This window comes from Aquila chrysaetos, chromosome 7, assembly GCF_900496995.4.
Source record: "Aquila chrysaetos chrysaetos chromosome 7, bAquChr1.4, whole genome shotgun sequence".
Taxonomy (NCBI): domain Eukaryota; kingdom Metazoa; phylum Chordata; class Aves; order Accipitriformes; family Accipitridae; genus Aquila; species Aquila chrysaetos.
In genome coordinates, this window is record NC_044010.1 from 36338675 (window position 1) to 36353319 (window position 14645).

The 14645-nt window shown below is 42.1% G+C and overlaps 1 protein-coding gene across 5 annotated transcripts in view; it reads left to right on the plus strand.

Moving 5' to 3' along the window:
* The window catches only part of AGPAT3 (1-acylglycerol-3-phosphate O-acyltransferase 3), a 92633-nt gene that overhangs the window by 49708 nt on the left and 28280 nt on the right, over positions 1–14645 (plus strand). The window contains exon 1 of one of the 5 annotated variants that reach the window (XM_030020208.2): positions 4028–4449. The exons of 3 other annotated variants lie outside the window; for them this stretch is intronic. The gene's annotated coding sequence lies outside the window, so the exon portion shown is untranslated. Of the gene's footprint in view, positions 1–4027; positions 4450–4928; positions 5096–14645 lie in introns of those variants that run through there. One more of the 5 variants, XM_030020210.2, reaches the window with a different exon arrangement.

Consider the following 14645-nt stretch of genomic DNA (forward strand, 5'->3'; position numbering starts at 1 on the left):
CTCCTCCTCCTCTGCAGGTTCAAGCTCCCCGGTGCAGTTCAGGCTGCCAATTCAGCCGATGTGAACCGACTTGAGGAACTGTTTGGGTTGTGTACCTGTTGGTTTTCCAAGCCACATTTTTCACCTATTATGCCTTCCTGACTGCAGAACAATGGGGTTTTATATTAAGCTGCCTCGGTGACAGTCAGTTACCCACCAGAACACCTACTGCTTCTGGTATTAGTATTTTTACTTCTCTCCCTGTCTACCCTGTGATGGAGATCGTCCAAACCCAGATATTTCAGAATGGTGGCTTTTGTCTTCCCCCCTCCTCCACATGGCCCCCACCTCCCTCCTGGGTTGAACCCTGGAAAATTTGCTGGTGAAAGTATAGACTTCCTATAAAGAAGTGTCTGGAGGAGGTATCCTTGTCCATGTGACAAGTGTCAGTCTGGTGACAGTAGGCTGGTTGGTCTTTCTCGCTTGTCACAGATCCGTCAAGAAGACTGGGGACTGTAAAGGTACAATTGAGTGGCATATATTCTGCTTCTCAGCTATGTTTTAGAGCAGCCTTTCTCCATTGCTGGTAAGCTGTGAGGAGTTAGCAGTTTGGAGGTATGTTTGTAGGGTGAAATAATGCGGAGGCTCTTCTGGGGAATTTCTGGATTTAGTATAGCAGAGTACTTACAAGGGAAAACTTCCCTGCTGCCTCTTCTCGGTTTTGCAGCTGTGATTCTTACAGCGTGTGGATAGCTCTGGTGTCATCTGGGGCCTTTGCTTTACTGTGTTATTCATTTACTTATTTATTTAATAATAATAATAATAAAAAATAGTTGTATTTATTTAAACTTTTCCATTCTGGCAGTACAGATTGCGATAGCAAATGCTGGCGCCGACGCATGAGGCATAAGCGAGTGAAGCCAATGTGCTGAGTCTTGCGTCTGTCTCCTAGCCTGCTCTCAGGAAAGGGTAGGAGGGAGGTGGTGGGTTTGCTGCTGGACAGCCCTGAGAGCCTGCCTGCTCCTGCCGGTTCACTTGCACCAGCAATCACGCGTTACTGTGGATGCAATCATAGAATAAATGATATTGCTCCTCTTTTGCACAAGGTAGTGTTTTATACCTAAAATTTAAAGCAACTCAGCGATTCTTGACAGACAGACTTTCAATTTTTTCTCAATTAGTATGCAGTACTTCAAAGAAAAGCTTTGAACTTGGGTAGGGGCTTGTAGGCATGCATACAGTGTATGCTGAGACTTCATTTAGCAGCAGTCAAAAGCTTCTTGTTCAGCCACAGCACATTTGCATGTTGACAGATATCTCCTGGTTGGAGCTCCGTTTCTTATGTTTGAGGGTTGACTTTTTGCATAATTTTCCATCCAGAAAGCAAAGTGTATCATTCTTCTTAAAACACTTATCTCAGATGATCGCAGATGAGGCTTTTTTGTTTATCCTTTATTTTGCATCCCTGTTTTAGCAAGTAAGGAAACTGTGCCACAAAGCATTTTCCGGATTCACACAATCTATCTAGAAGAAGATGGGTCCGTAGGTTTCACAACTTGGTGCACAGATGCACTTGCACTGCTGGAATTTCTTTTGTAGTTTATTTTTATCTGAATACAAAGGATGAATTCCCACTTGCCTTGAAAATGTAACCACTTGGAGTGAAGAGGAGCATTTTGTGTAGTCTTAGAGATGAGTAGACACAACTGAGGTTTTTCTTAATCATCAGAGACTAAGATTGGCAACATTATATAATTACATAACATTGATATATTTTATACAATACAAGAGACCTATTACTCAAATCATTTTGTACTAATAGGGCTTCTGTTAGATAACTCCTTTTCTGTTTGTTATGTAAGGGCTGGTATTACAGAATCACTGTTTGAATACCAGCACTATAATTTTAGAATTGCTTTTATAATAGAAATACCAAGTAAGCCTTGCTCCAAATATAGGCAATTATTGCAATATCCTAGGGGGGGTTGTTTTGTTTTTTTGTTTTTTGTTTTTTTTTTTTTCCAAATGAGGCCTCTTAATAATTGCTACTTTGGTTTTGGTTTTTATTTACAAAATTCTGAGACTGTCCTGTGCTCAGTCATTCCATTATATGCATTTTCTGTAATGAGTATTGTGCCCTGGAAAAGTATTGATCAGCAGTCCTGGAAACTGGTGATTGAGCTTCACCTACAAAAACAATGCAAGTGCCAGTTTATAGACTCTGCATGTCTGGAACCCTCCTGTCATCTTTGAACTACATGTATGTTTGTCTCTCGGGTTTGGGGATTTATTTTAATATAATTGAATATAATTTTATTTCTGTAATTGAGAACAGAAGAAGTGTGAGCAGTTCCAAAATGAGATTGGGGAACACAATCAGTAAAAATTCCTTTGGAGCCCACAGAAACTGATTATTCCCAAGCAAGGAATTTAGTTGCGAGCTATCTCCTTCACTGACAAAGATGTATTAGTAAGACTTTTATCTGTGCAGTGACTTGAGAAATGTGGTTGAACTACAGGTGAGGTTGGAAAAGGTTTTACAGTTGACCTGGACTTTGTGCAGGATATAAGAGGGCAGGAGGACCTATTGATGTGGTGCACAGAGAGCACCTAAAGTTTTCCTTTGATTCATGAATGCTGTGATGCTTCTGTCCTGGTTGAGAAGTTGGTTTCTACTGGACACTATTCACCACACTTTCTGGAGTATGTCATATTTATTTTGTGTGTGCTTTTAAACTCAGAGGCAGCTTCTTAGATTCTTTTTCCACCCAGCTCCGCTGAACTTCGTACCAGATAAAATCTCCTATTTGGCTGTGATTTTTAAATTCACAGCCTCTTTTTTTCCTTTTTGGCCGAATAGTTCTAAGTATTGCCTGTTTCTTTGATTATAAAAACTTTCTATTTATTGTATCGTAAGTGTTTTTGTACTGTCTCCTTCCACTTTACTGAAATCTCCTAAAATCTCTGTGACTCCACTTAACAGGGCAGCCGAGGGTTTAAGAGGAGCTAACAGCATGCCGTAGCTTTCTGTAGTGCTGCTGGTAAAGTTTCGTCAGAAAACGGGAGCGTCGCAGACTGTGACTACCACTTCAACTTTTCTTTGGCATTTAAGCTAGATTTTGTTTGGATTTCGTTTCTTCTTGTTTCTTTTAAAGGCCGAACTCTTACCAGGTGAGGATCAGTTATGCCAGTGTATCTGCACGAAGGGCTGTGTTGGTGTAATGGTAGGTGAATGGGAATCACACTCTTCAGTCCGACTGTTGTGTCCCTGTGCAGACGTGGCCTCAAGTCTCTCTTTACCTGTACCGTCCAGATTATGGTGCAGAACAGCCGGATGGGCCCCTGAGCCTTAATCATACCAACGGCACCGTGTTCCTGCCGCCTGGGTAGGGTGTAACCGCTGCCACCTTGTTTCTTTCTTCTCTAGGTTCTGGTATCCCATTTTTGTTAACCAAGCCACTGGAGCGTGCCTGCTGTGGCTCAGGCCTCCCGAAAGCCCTGAATTTGGAGCGGGGAGAAGAGAGAGAAGATACCGTCGTCTTTAGTTGGGTAGAGCTCTCTTCCAAGGCCCGCAGAGAAAGGGGTAAGGGCAGTGGAGTCCCAAGTCCCGCTCCGAGCAAAGCACCCGGGAGCCTGCTCCCTGGCTGGCTGCCAAGTCCCTTTCTTTAGTCTGTGCAGTTCAAAGATGTCCCTTTGTCGCGCCGTGAAGACGAGCAGTCCTTCTGCCCTGCAAGGACTGCACTCTGGATGCAGACCAAACCCTTTCTCTGCTGTGATGTAGTTTCAAGCCTTATGTTCGTTCTTCATGGAGAAGAGACAAGCTTTGGTGGGACAGGAGGTTCCTTTGTGTTAAAATCTAGATTTTGTTAAAATCTTCTGTCAGCTCTTAAAAAAAAAAAAAAAAAAAAAAAAAAGTGTCAAGCGGCAGTGCTGAACATACATACCTCACCACACGAGCGAATCCAGTTGATTGTAGCCTGGTAATTTGCTGTAAGAAGATTATTGGATTAAAGCAAAAGCTTAGTTTGTCAGCAACACCACCTGACAGTAATATTTCTTGAGAAGTATTACCTATTTTAAATATTAGTCCACTTTTGCCCCAATCATACGTTCATTCTTGAGGTGAGAGGAGCTTTTTCAGTTTGGTGTTTTACGAAGCCACGTAATGGAGAGGACACCCAGCTTCTTTTTTCCTGCTGCTGAGCAGTCAGTTTTAGTCGCTGCAGCGCTTCCAGATTTACCTCGATGTGCTTTTGTCATCATAATCCCTCCTCCATGTCAAGACTGATTTGCTTTCCTAGTCAAGACTCGCATCGTCCGTTTTTGCGTTCCATTTCTCCTTCTCCTTTTTTTTGGTTCTATTGATCAATAACAAATCGGGAAGATGTTGGTAAACCAGTCAGGTATATGCTTGCTAGCTGGAGTCTGTGCTACGCTCATTGCCCTGGCTTTAGCCTATTACTTGTATTGGTAAGTTGGATTTTGCGCTGCGACTGCAGTGGTGGCTTGTCCTTTAAAATGCTTTCTTGGGGTGGGCTGGAGAGTGTGGTGGTCCTTTTGAAGTGCTCTCAAAGGCTGATGTGTGGCTGGGGTAGATACCTTCCCTGATTTGTGCTGGTGCCCTCTTTATTTGTCATGGGACTCGGTTTTGCTGTTTGAGTTTTTGTACGCTTTTATTCAGCTGAGAGCATAGTGGCTAAGGATGCCATAGCACGCGTTGGGTAAGATGGCGATTGTGTCTTTCCAGTTAGTTGTGAGAGCCTTTTTAAACTTCTTTCACTCTTATTTCATGCTCTTGCATAGCATTCACGTGGCTGTCTCTCCTGGCATGCAACATGGAAATTAGGCTGCGATAGGCTTACAGTGCATTAGGGTGTTTGTGGGACACCTGTGTCTTCAGCGCTTCAAAAGAAATGTTTCAGGCAGGTGCAAATTAAGGACTGCCATGGTTTTCCCCCCCACCAGGAGCTCAGCAGGTTGCTTCCCCTTGGGGGGGGTGAGCTGGTGCTGGGGAGGGTGGTGGCACGGAGCAGTGGGGCCGGGAGCCTGGGCGTACTTGGGTTTTTCACCATGCTGCAGGAGCACGTGGCGATGAGCCTGCGTGCGTTTGGGAAAGGTAAGAGCAGTGCAGGGCTGCCCTAGATTTCTGGGCTGGCTTCGTTTCTATGCGTCTCTACATATGTCCAAGACTTTCAGCCAAAAGAAATCTTGGAAATTCTTAGAGCTGCGTCTGGAGCAAATAGCAACTTTTAGAAACCCAAGTGTAATCTGTTGACTAGTTTTAGTGGAAAAATTACATGTCTCTTCAACTATAAAAGGAAAAGCCTGCCGGAGTTGTAATTAATATGGCTACAATTGGAAAACTTTCCAAGGGGTGTGATGTTGCTGAGAGCAAGTCTCCAGCATAACGTGTGGGTTCTTTTGTTTGTTTGTTTTATAAGGCAATGAAGAGACAAATAAATGGGGGGGTGATCTTGGCTTTATTTTTGCCAAGTATTTCCTCCAGGCAGTTATGCCTGTGCTATTTACAAGCCTACAATCCTCTGTGTGTGTATGCACACACTTCTAGTATTAATGAGTTTATTTATGTTTCAGCTTTACAGTGAATCTCTACAGATATGTAAGCTTTCAGCTATACAGCATGGCAGCTCAAATTAAGATGTGTGTGATTACTAGCCTCTTTAGTCCTCAAAATGTTCAGGAAAATGGGACATATCTAAGTGACTTTACAGTTTTAATGTTAAAAACCAGGAAATGTAGAGTTTAAGGATGTTAACAGCTGTCCTGCTAAATGTTCTTTTTACCAAAGAAAGTACATGTGGTAGGTATATACATGAACACAGTGTAGTTTTTAATTAATACCACGTGTCTTGACGCAGTATTGGGGTGTAGTATATGCATCTGATAGCAGTTATGCTTTTGTATTGATACAAATATAAATTTGCGTGCATGTTATAGGCGTAGCATATACATCTCTGTTGTCATTCTTTTTTTTTTCCCCCCTGTTTTGTTCACTCTGAAAATTCTTGACTTGAATCCAGGTCAGATCGGGTTTGCAGGAGAGATTACAATTCTGCACACAGCAGGAATTAACTGGTATTAGGTCAGATCCTCTTCTTCAACAACCTCAAGGTTCAGGAGAAAATGAATGACATCATCTATTTGTTTGTGAAAAGAAAGCTCATTCGAACCTCTCTGATTAGATAGGGATGAGACCTAACACGAGTATCTCAGAGTGGTTTTTTGGCTTTGTTGGTTTGTGGTTTTTTTTTAATTTGTTGATGCTTGAAGAAAGCTGACTTTGATAAATATTCCAGTTTATTAATTTTTTTAGTGCAAGTCTGCTCTTTAGGAAGTAACTAGAAAGACTAATTTTTTTTCTTCTTCTTAAATGTGTTAGTTTTGCTGCTGCAATTCCCTTAGAATATCATCAGCCAGAGCTGGGGTGATTAAGATCAGAGATAACCAGTTCAGCGGGGAATCAACTTTGCATATTGAGAGATTAACCTGTTTTTTCTGTAATTCCATCTGTGATCTTTTGCTTCTCCTTGATTGGAGCACCCTTATTAGCTTGCTGGACAGGATGTATTTTGGTCACATTCTGGGCTAAATTTAGTTTGTACTCTCGAAGGAATTCGTCTAAGGAAGTGAAGGATCTTTGTTCTTCTGGGATTTATGTGGCACCCTGCAGGCCTGCAGCTGACTCCCTTGCTGCGTGTCTGATGCAGGAACACCACCAACCTCAGAAACGACCTAGGAAATCCAGCGTGCCCCCCCCCCCCCCCCCAAAAAAAAAAAAACCAAAACCAAAAACAAAAAAAACCAAAAAACCAACCCCCCAAGAAACAAATGCATTGCTCGGATATGTGAAGGCTGGTGTTCAGGCAGCAATGGAAGACATGCAAGGGACCATCACAGTCTTCTGAAGGTACAGGCAACCGTACAGCAAATAGTCCAGAAGGCACACATGCATCTGCCCATCTATGTCTCCACACATAGGCTTGTTCTGCTATCAGGTATGAATGCCTCACAAGATACACTGCAGCAATCCAGTGTATATACGGGTTATATAACCCATAATGCAAAACTAAAGTCCACAGAAATTATAAAAGCATGAGATATCACATCTTCTTCTTTAGTGAGAAGTCGGGATTTTGTTTGGTTAAAGTCTCCCCACAACATGAGACCCTAAAAAAATTGTCATTTTTTACCAATCAACAAATTGCTTAGCACATCAATAATGGATTTATCATTCTGTGTGTGCTTGTCATCACCTAATATATAGGATAAACTCATAAGAATCCTCCTCTTTAATTTTTTGTGGTTTTTGATTGACCCATTCTAAGCTTCAAAATGTTTGAAACAAATGCCTTTTCCTTTCTTTTTACCCTGTTGCCAGATCTGTCCTCTTTAAGTTTCAGCTTCTGGCCACCAAAGGAGCCCAAAATACTAACATGTATTTAGTTTGGTTAATTGGTATACTTTTTATTAGAACTTAAGGTCATTTAACTCAATGATCTTACCATGTTTCTAGCCCTGCCTTGTAGCTTGAGTAATGTGTTGAAGCATCTGAACTTGCCATGAATTTTTTTATTTCATTAATGCACTTCTCTGAGTTAAGAGCAAAATAATTCAGATCACGAAGTTTTGGCTACTGTTGTATTTTGTACTGCAATAGTTTAGCATTTTTTGAGAAAGATTGAGAGAGGGGAGGCCTGTGCTAGACTTGCATGTATATTCAGGCAGTTTCAATGAGCTGCGTAATTTCACTGCCCATTTATTTTATTTGCTTATTGACTGTAATTGTGCTTTGCTCTCTTGGTTTCAGGTGTTTGAAGCAATAGTTTAGCACATCATCTTTAATGATGTCTATCTTCATCTTCACTTGGATTTTATTAGTATTTCCCATCATTGTATTTTTGGAGTGAATGTATTGTCTGTTATTTTAGGCAGAATAACCTGGAGGTTCCTAATTTGTACTTGCTGGAGGGGTGATTTGCACAAAGCGAGGGCAGGTCGTTTCCGTGCTGTTGGGGAGCCTGGCTTTGCTGGCTCTGGGGATGGTTAAGCACTCTGGGGAGTGCTGCAATGTAAATGCTAAACTGGTCAAACATGAGCTTTTAGCCCTGCTCCTGTCAAGTTAGTGCTCGGTTTGTGTTTTTCTTCAGAGAGCAGCGCAGCAAAAGACTGCATAGTGACTGCCTATTAAAATATTGTTTTAAAGAGAGATTGACTTCTGAGGGAGATAAATAAGCAAAAATGAGTAGCCAGGTCATCTGTTAGTGCTTCTGCACCAGTTCCCCAGCCCTGAGGGGAGCAGCAGAGCGGATGAAGAGCATGGCTCTGCTGGCGGGCCCTGCCGTCCCTGCTGGCTGAAGGGGAGAGAGGGCCCCCTCACGGGTTAGGGGCTCTTGGGATGGAGATTTAAAAAGTGTATGCCTTGTCTATACTTAGTATATTATTCACATGTCTAAATGCTAGTCCACTTCACTGATGTTTTTCTCAAAATGGCGGGGGAGAGGAGCATTATGCATTGGCTGGCACGTTCTTTGTCAGGCCTGTGGTGCGCAACAGTCTGCGCCACCATTAAGGGAGGCTGAGGAGGAATGGGCCCGAGCCTGGTGGAGGAGCACTTCAGTTTTCCGGGTGCATCTGTACAGATTGTCACTCGACACACAAAGCATGACATGATATATTTCTATATAACATCTATTATCTGTGGATAATGTGCCCATAATCTATGGGCTCGCTGTGCTTGAAATATTGCCACGTTTGTGTAGAAGACAATGTATGCTTTGCTGCTTTATTTAGGCAGCTTAAACTGAAGCACTGAGAAGATAGGTGTCCTACATTGACTGGGTAGTTGTCTATGAGATAAGTGCCTGGAGATTAAAACAGCCAGTATCTTCCTAACACACCCGTAGCACCAATCCATGCAATTTTAAGAGCATAGAGTATTCAAATAAATCAGGAGTTTTCAGCGAAGTTGAAGCTTTGATCAGTGTTCTCAATGTTGATTTCAAAGGGTTGTTTCTGTGCTGTGGCTGCTGCTCGTGGATCTGCAAACGTGGAAATCTTGAATATCTTAAAAACTCATTACCCAAAGAATTTAATGACCATGCCCATGTACATAAACCATGAGTTTATCCAGGCTAACATAGAATTGCTCTGTATTTAATTTTGGTGACTCGAAGAGGTTGAGCTTGGCAGATTTTCAGCCTGCTTCACTATGGAAATAAAACTTAATGTTGTGCTGTTCAAATACATTTTATCTGTGTCCCTCTCCTCAGCCATATGTTTTGAACGCATTGAGGGGTTTCCAGCCATGCTTGGCTGGCAGGTGGCAGCAACGGTGTCTCCAAAATAACTGGAATCCTACAAGTTTTATGGAGGTAGCTGGGGAGAGGAGAAAGGGGCTGTTAAGAGCCTCACCTTAGGGAAATGTTATAACATAAAGTTGAGTTTTCTTTGATAGCCAAGTTTCTACAAAGATGTGAGCTTGTAAAAGCGTCAGTCAACACTGAAATACAAGTTTGTAGGGAACCAGGCCTTTGGAACTACTTGTTAAATTCCTTTCTTCAGCTGACTGCTTTCTAACGATGAGTATCTGGTTACTCAAGCTCTACTCTGCAACCAGAGCAATTGTTAAGCATTAACTACATAAAGATTCCTATATATTGGTCAGAGTTGGAGCGTAGGAAAAACATGAGATATTAAAGGCTGGAGGAAAGACTGGAAGAACAGCTGTCAACACTGCACAGATTGCTTTTTACTCTTGAACACAAACAGAGTTGACCTCAGGGACTTTGCTGATCATGCCCGTTGCAGTGGTTGCTCTGCCACAGACCTCTAGTCCGGAGAGGCAGGCACTGTTCCTGTTTCACTGGGGATGTGCAACATACAGTTCCCCAGGCACTTGGTCCCCAGTGGCTGATCTGGATGCCCTTTGCAAACAAATGATGTCAGACTGTGACATGAAACAGTTGTCTCTTAACACTCTGAAATTTGGAAGATACAGTGAGAGAGAGACCCATCATTTTAATGCTAGCGAATAGGTTAAGAGTAGCTAAACAAGTCCTCTAAGGAATACTTAAACTTGCATCTGTCTTAAGAAGGATGAACTTGCTTTAAATCAAATCTTAGATCTGCAGAGGTGGTAGAGGAAAAAATGAATCTGTGCCTGAGTTACCTGATAAGACATGTCTACACTGCAGCTGTGATGTGATTAGTTGTAAAGGAGGGGTGAAATGCTTGTAAGAGTAGCCATGGCAACATAAAGCTCACTGCAGGCTGCAAAAACCACCTGGGAAGTGGAGTGAAAACTCGGGCAGTTTGGACTTAATTATTATTGCTCAAAGTGCATTGCCTGCCTTCCTGTATAGCTCACTTGATGATATTTCAAGGAGGAAAGAGGTCTCAGAACGGTTTCCCATGGTCAAATATGAGGTCTCAGCATCCTTTTTTCTATGGAGATCGTAATTGCGGGCTTGTAATTTTACAAGCATTCATTATAAAAATAATTTAAAAAAAAGAAGAATATAGTTGGGTGGGACTTCTGGAGAGTGCTGTCTGAGTTTGAGGAGGCTTTCAGCAGGGTTTTGTTCAGTTGGGTTTTGAAAATGTCCGAGGATGGAGTTTCCTCAGCCTCTCTGGACAGCTCGTTCCAGTGCTGAACCCCTACTTGTATGTTGTTGATACAGCTAGCAGTAGTACAAATCGGTGTTATCTTTTAATGTCTGGAAAGAGAGAAAGGAAGCCTTGGTGAGGAGCAGGCTTTGCTGTTAATTCCTTTCGGAAGAAGTTTGAGGAATGTGAAGGGCTGTTGTTAGTGAGAAGTTTTTGATCTTCCCAACATCTGTGTTTGGGCTCTTTGAGTTTAGACCCTTGTGAGCTGCCGCTGGGGGAGCGTGTGCCCTGGCAGGACTTGGGCCCCTAATACAGAGTATGTCTGTGATGGCTGTCCTGTACATGCCCAGTGTGATGACTGCGGCGTGGATCCAGTACTCTCTCCCTTTGCACTGCTTGTGTTCGGGTAGTGTAGCCAGACGGATGGTGAATGGGTGAGAGAAGCTGTGTCGGTGGTTGGGCTTTGTGATGTGACGTTCCAAGATGACTTCATATGTATCCAGAATTTTGGGAACTGAGATGCCTTATTAGTCCATGTCCAAAGGTGAGCAATAGGTCACCTTTTCCAGAGGCTGCTTCTTGAGAGAGGCCAGTTGACAATGCGAAGCAAAATCTGAAGTTTGGTGACCTTGAAACCGAAGTAAAACTGGAAGCAGCTCATGGGTTTTCTTTGTTGGCAGCCTTTTTGCCTGGAAAGGACAGAATCAAACCATATGCAGGTGTCTACAGTTTGGCCTTGTTTATGTGAGGAGCTGATCTCTCATCCTGCATTAGGAGTCTGCCAGGGAAATAGATGCTATCAGCAGCTGGGGTTGCTCTCCTTCTCCCGCTTGTCCTATAGTCTGAAATACATGTTCATCGGTAATTGGTCAAAGATGATCTCTCCCACATCACTGTCATGCATGTATTCTGTTTGCTTTCGCACAATCCAATTTATTTATAAAACTAGAAGCTGAAAGCAAAATTTCAAGATGTGTAGCAAAGATCATAAAGTGCTCGCAGGAACTGTCATCCAGGGAAACATTGAGGAGACAATTGGCTGTGTATACTGGGAGTAGGTAAGATGACAAAAATGCCGTCAGAGTGTAGATATCAAGAATGCATTAACACAGAGGAGAGGGAGAAGCTTTGCGGAGAAAACTAACTAGAAATGATAGTATGAAATGAAATGTCAGAAGAAATGTTGTACTTATAATAGCCCTTGTGCAAAATTTTTTTAGCAGAGAACACAACTGAGGAAGTGACTTGTAATGACAGAAGATTGATGGGAACTTGAGTTCTTGGGAACTTACTGTAAAAATAAAACTCACAAACTGTTAGGATACTATTTTATATCTTGTGTTCAGGAATAGCATCAAATGCACTTTACTAAATAGACCATCTTTCTACTTGGTACACATATTGCTATGGTGAGGAGAGAATTAAAAACAAAACTTCTGTTGTTCTCAAGAGATCAATAATAGAAGGTACACTGCTGAAAATAGACATTTATGTGGAGAAGAGACAAGATAAGTCAGGGATATTTTAGGTTTACTATCCTCTTGATGTGTCTGAGAAATTTTTGGATTGACCAGTGGTTGCCTTACTCATCCACTGGGAGCAGATCTGGTGGAAGGAAGTTGATGCATGGGGCAGAGCTGAAGAGAGCTGCACCGCTGTGACGAGTGTGTGCATGTGGACGCGGCTTCCTTCCCGCACCTAGCAAGTTAGGAAACAAATAGCCCTGTTCGGAGTTTTTTCTGGCAATTAGTAAGCTCCTCCCGCCTGATTAAATCAAACTGTTGTAGTGGTGACATCAACTATGTCTCTGTGACGTAGTAGTAGCTAGCTATCAAATTGATGTCAGAACACCAGATTGTCATTTTACTCTGTGGATTCAGCAAGTAGGGGGAAAATTAAAGTGATGAGGATTTCTTCTGACATATAAATAACTCCTGTAGTTGCATGTAGCGAGGGGTGGGAAATAATGTGCTAAATATACTGGCATGGAGGTGGAAAGTGATGGATGGAAGACTTGTTCTCATCGTGAATTCAAACCTACAGGTGGCAGAGGGGAGCATGGTCTGGTGGTGATGTCTGCTCCCCTGTGATGCTTTGTTCCTGTACTCCACCTTAGTCTCTCAGCTCTTCAACTATTTACATTTCAAGGCTGCTATCTTCCCGTTCCTCTTTGCTACCTGAGCGCTTGTGAATCAGATTTGGGCATCCTCCCCGCTCTTGGCTCCGTAGGGATGTGGGGACGGTGCCGTTTTGAGGGAGGTTTGTGCTTGCCCTGTGCAGTTCTTGTACTGAACTTGCTGTTGACCTCAGCAGTGGCAGTCCCATGTGTCAAGTTTTCTGTTTTGCAGTTGCATGGGTCACTTCGGAAAATGTCCCTCCATTCAGGGGAGTGACTCCAAGGGACAGCTGGGAGCTGTGCACTTTTGTGATTGAGGAAACAGTACACTGATCTGGAAACAGGCGACGTTTTCCGAATGATGCCTTGTTATACAATATTTAACTTGTACTTCTTTAGACCCTTTGCTGTTCTCTGAAGAGTGCTGGATTATTGGTGTTATGAAATTTATTTGGGCTATCTAGAAAAAAATTCCTAATATTTTAAAGTCGTCACTGTGGCTAATTACTTTGTTGTTTGCCACTTCAACTAGCTGGCTAGTGCTCTGGCCACTTGCTGTTGGCTAACCTCTCTCTTCAATGAGGGTGGAGGCACTCTGAAATTTTAAGCAACTTAGGAGCTGTACAGATCAGAGCAGGTGATTCAGGAAAGGGTGCTCCAGAAGATCTTCTGTCAAATTGTAAATCCCTGCATTGAAATATAGAAATACTAAAGTTTCTCACTGAAATAGCTATATTTTAACCTGTTTTTTCAAAACAAACCCCCCCTTTTTTAACTTGATTAAACTTCAGAATTTGGGACCTAATGAGAGACTTAATTACCAGATACAAAGCAGATGATAATCTCAAGTCAGAAAATAGGAGTCAGGGTGATGACAAACTAAGTGTGTTACTCCTTAAATATTTGTTAGTGTTCTCCCTGTAGCGTTCATTTAATGCTTAAAAAGTGCCCCTATCAGCATTTAGACATAAATCTGACCAAATCCTGTTTTGTGGTACCAATTGTAATTGTAGTAGCTTCAGATTTTTGTATTCATAAAAATGCATTTTCACCTGTGCAGGCAAACTATCTGGCTTAATAACTTCAGAAAGAATGAAAAGCTTTGGAGGGATATTGAATTACTCTGAAAATCCACTCTGGACAGTATTCTTCTCACTAAAGAGAGTAGCCACAGCCAGAATGTGTTCATTTCAAGAACAGAAGCCTACTATAAGGGAAAAAAACCCCCAAGACATAAGTACCAGGGAAAGTCTGGCCCCATTTAAAATTCAGAGACCTCATTTTCTCCCACCTGTTTATTATTCAGAGATTGCAAGAGGCTCTTTCCTTTCTCAACTCCCAGTTGGGTTTTTAACTTTGAATGAACTAGTTGAAATGAAGAAAATAATCTCGCTACACCTGCTAGCTCTATCGAAACCAGAAGTAATTAAGGCAAAAAGTCTTTCTTTGCAAGAGGAATTGAAGATGCTTACATTTGAGGAGAAAATGTCAGTATTGGCATTTGCTCAATGGGAAAGACTGAAAATAATAGAGCTGCTAGATGCAGAATGTGATTTCCTGGTTAAATCTTGACTTGACCTCCAGTCAGGTGGGGCAAAAGTCCTGAGCTCTTCAAAATAATAAAACCGCCCTTTTTCCAGCTATATTGAGAAGAACTCACTGAGGCAACTTACACCTTCAGCTGTTTCTGTGGTTAATTACATGTTTGTAATAGATTATCTAGCCAGTTTTGGTCTCGGTCCTCCATCTTTTTAAGCAACTGGAGTGTGTTTCATTTTTGTAAGTGTTTTTTGTTTGGTTTTTTTTTTTTAATCAAACTAAAAACCTAGGTTGTATTTCTGTCTCACAGTACGTACTTATGTTGTTGGTTTTGCCCGCCTTCACATAAAGTGGAGGGGGAGTTTGTAAGGATGAGTCTGGGGCC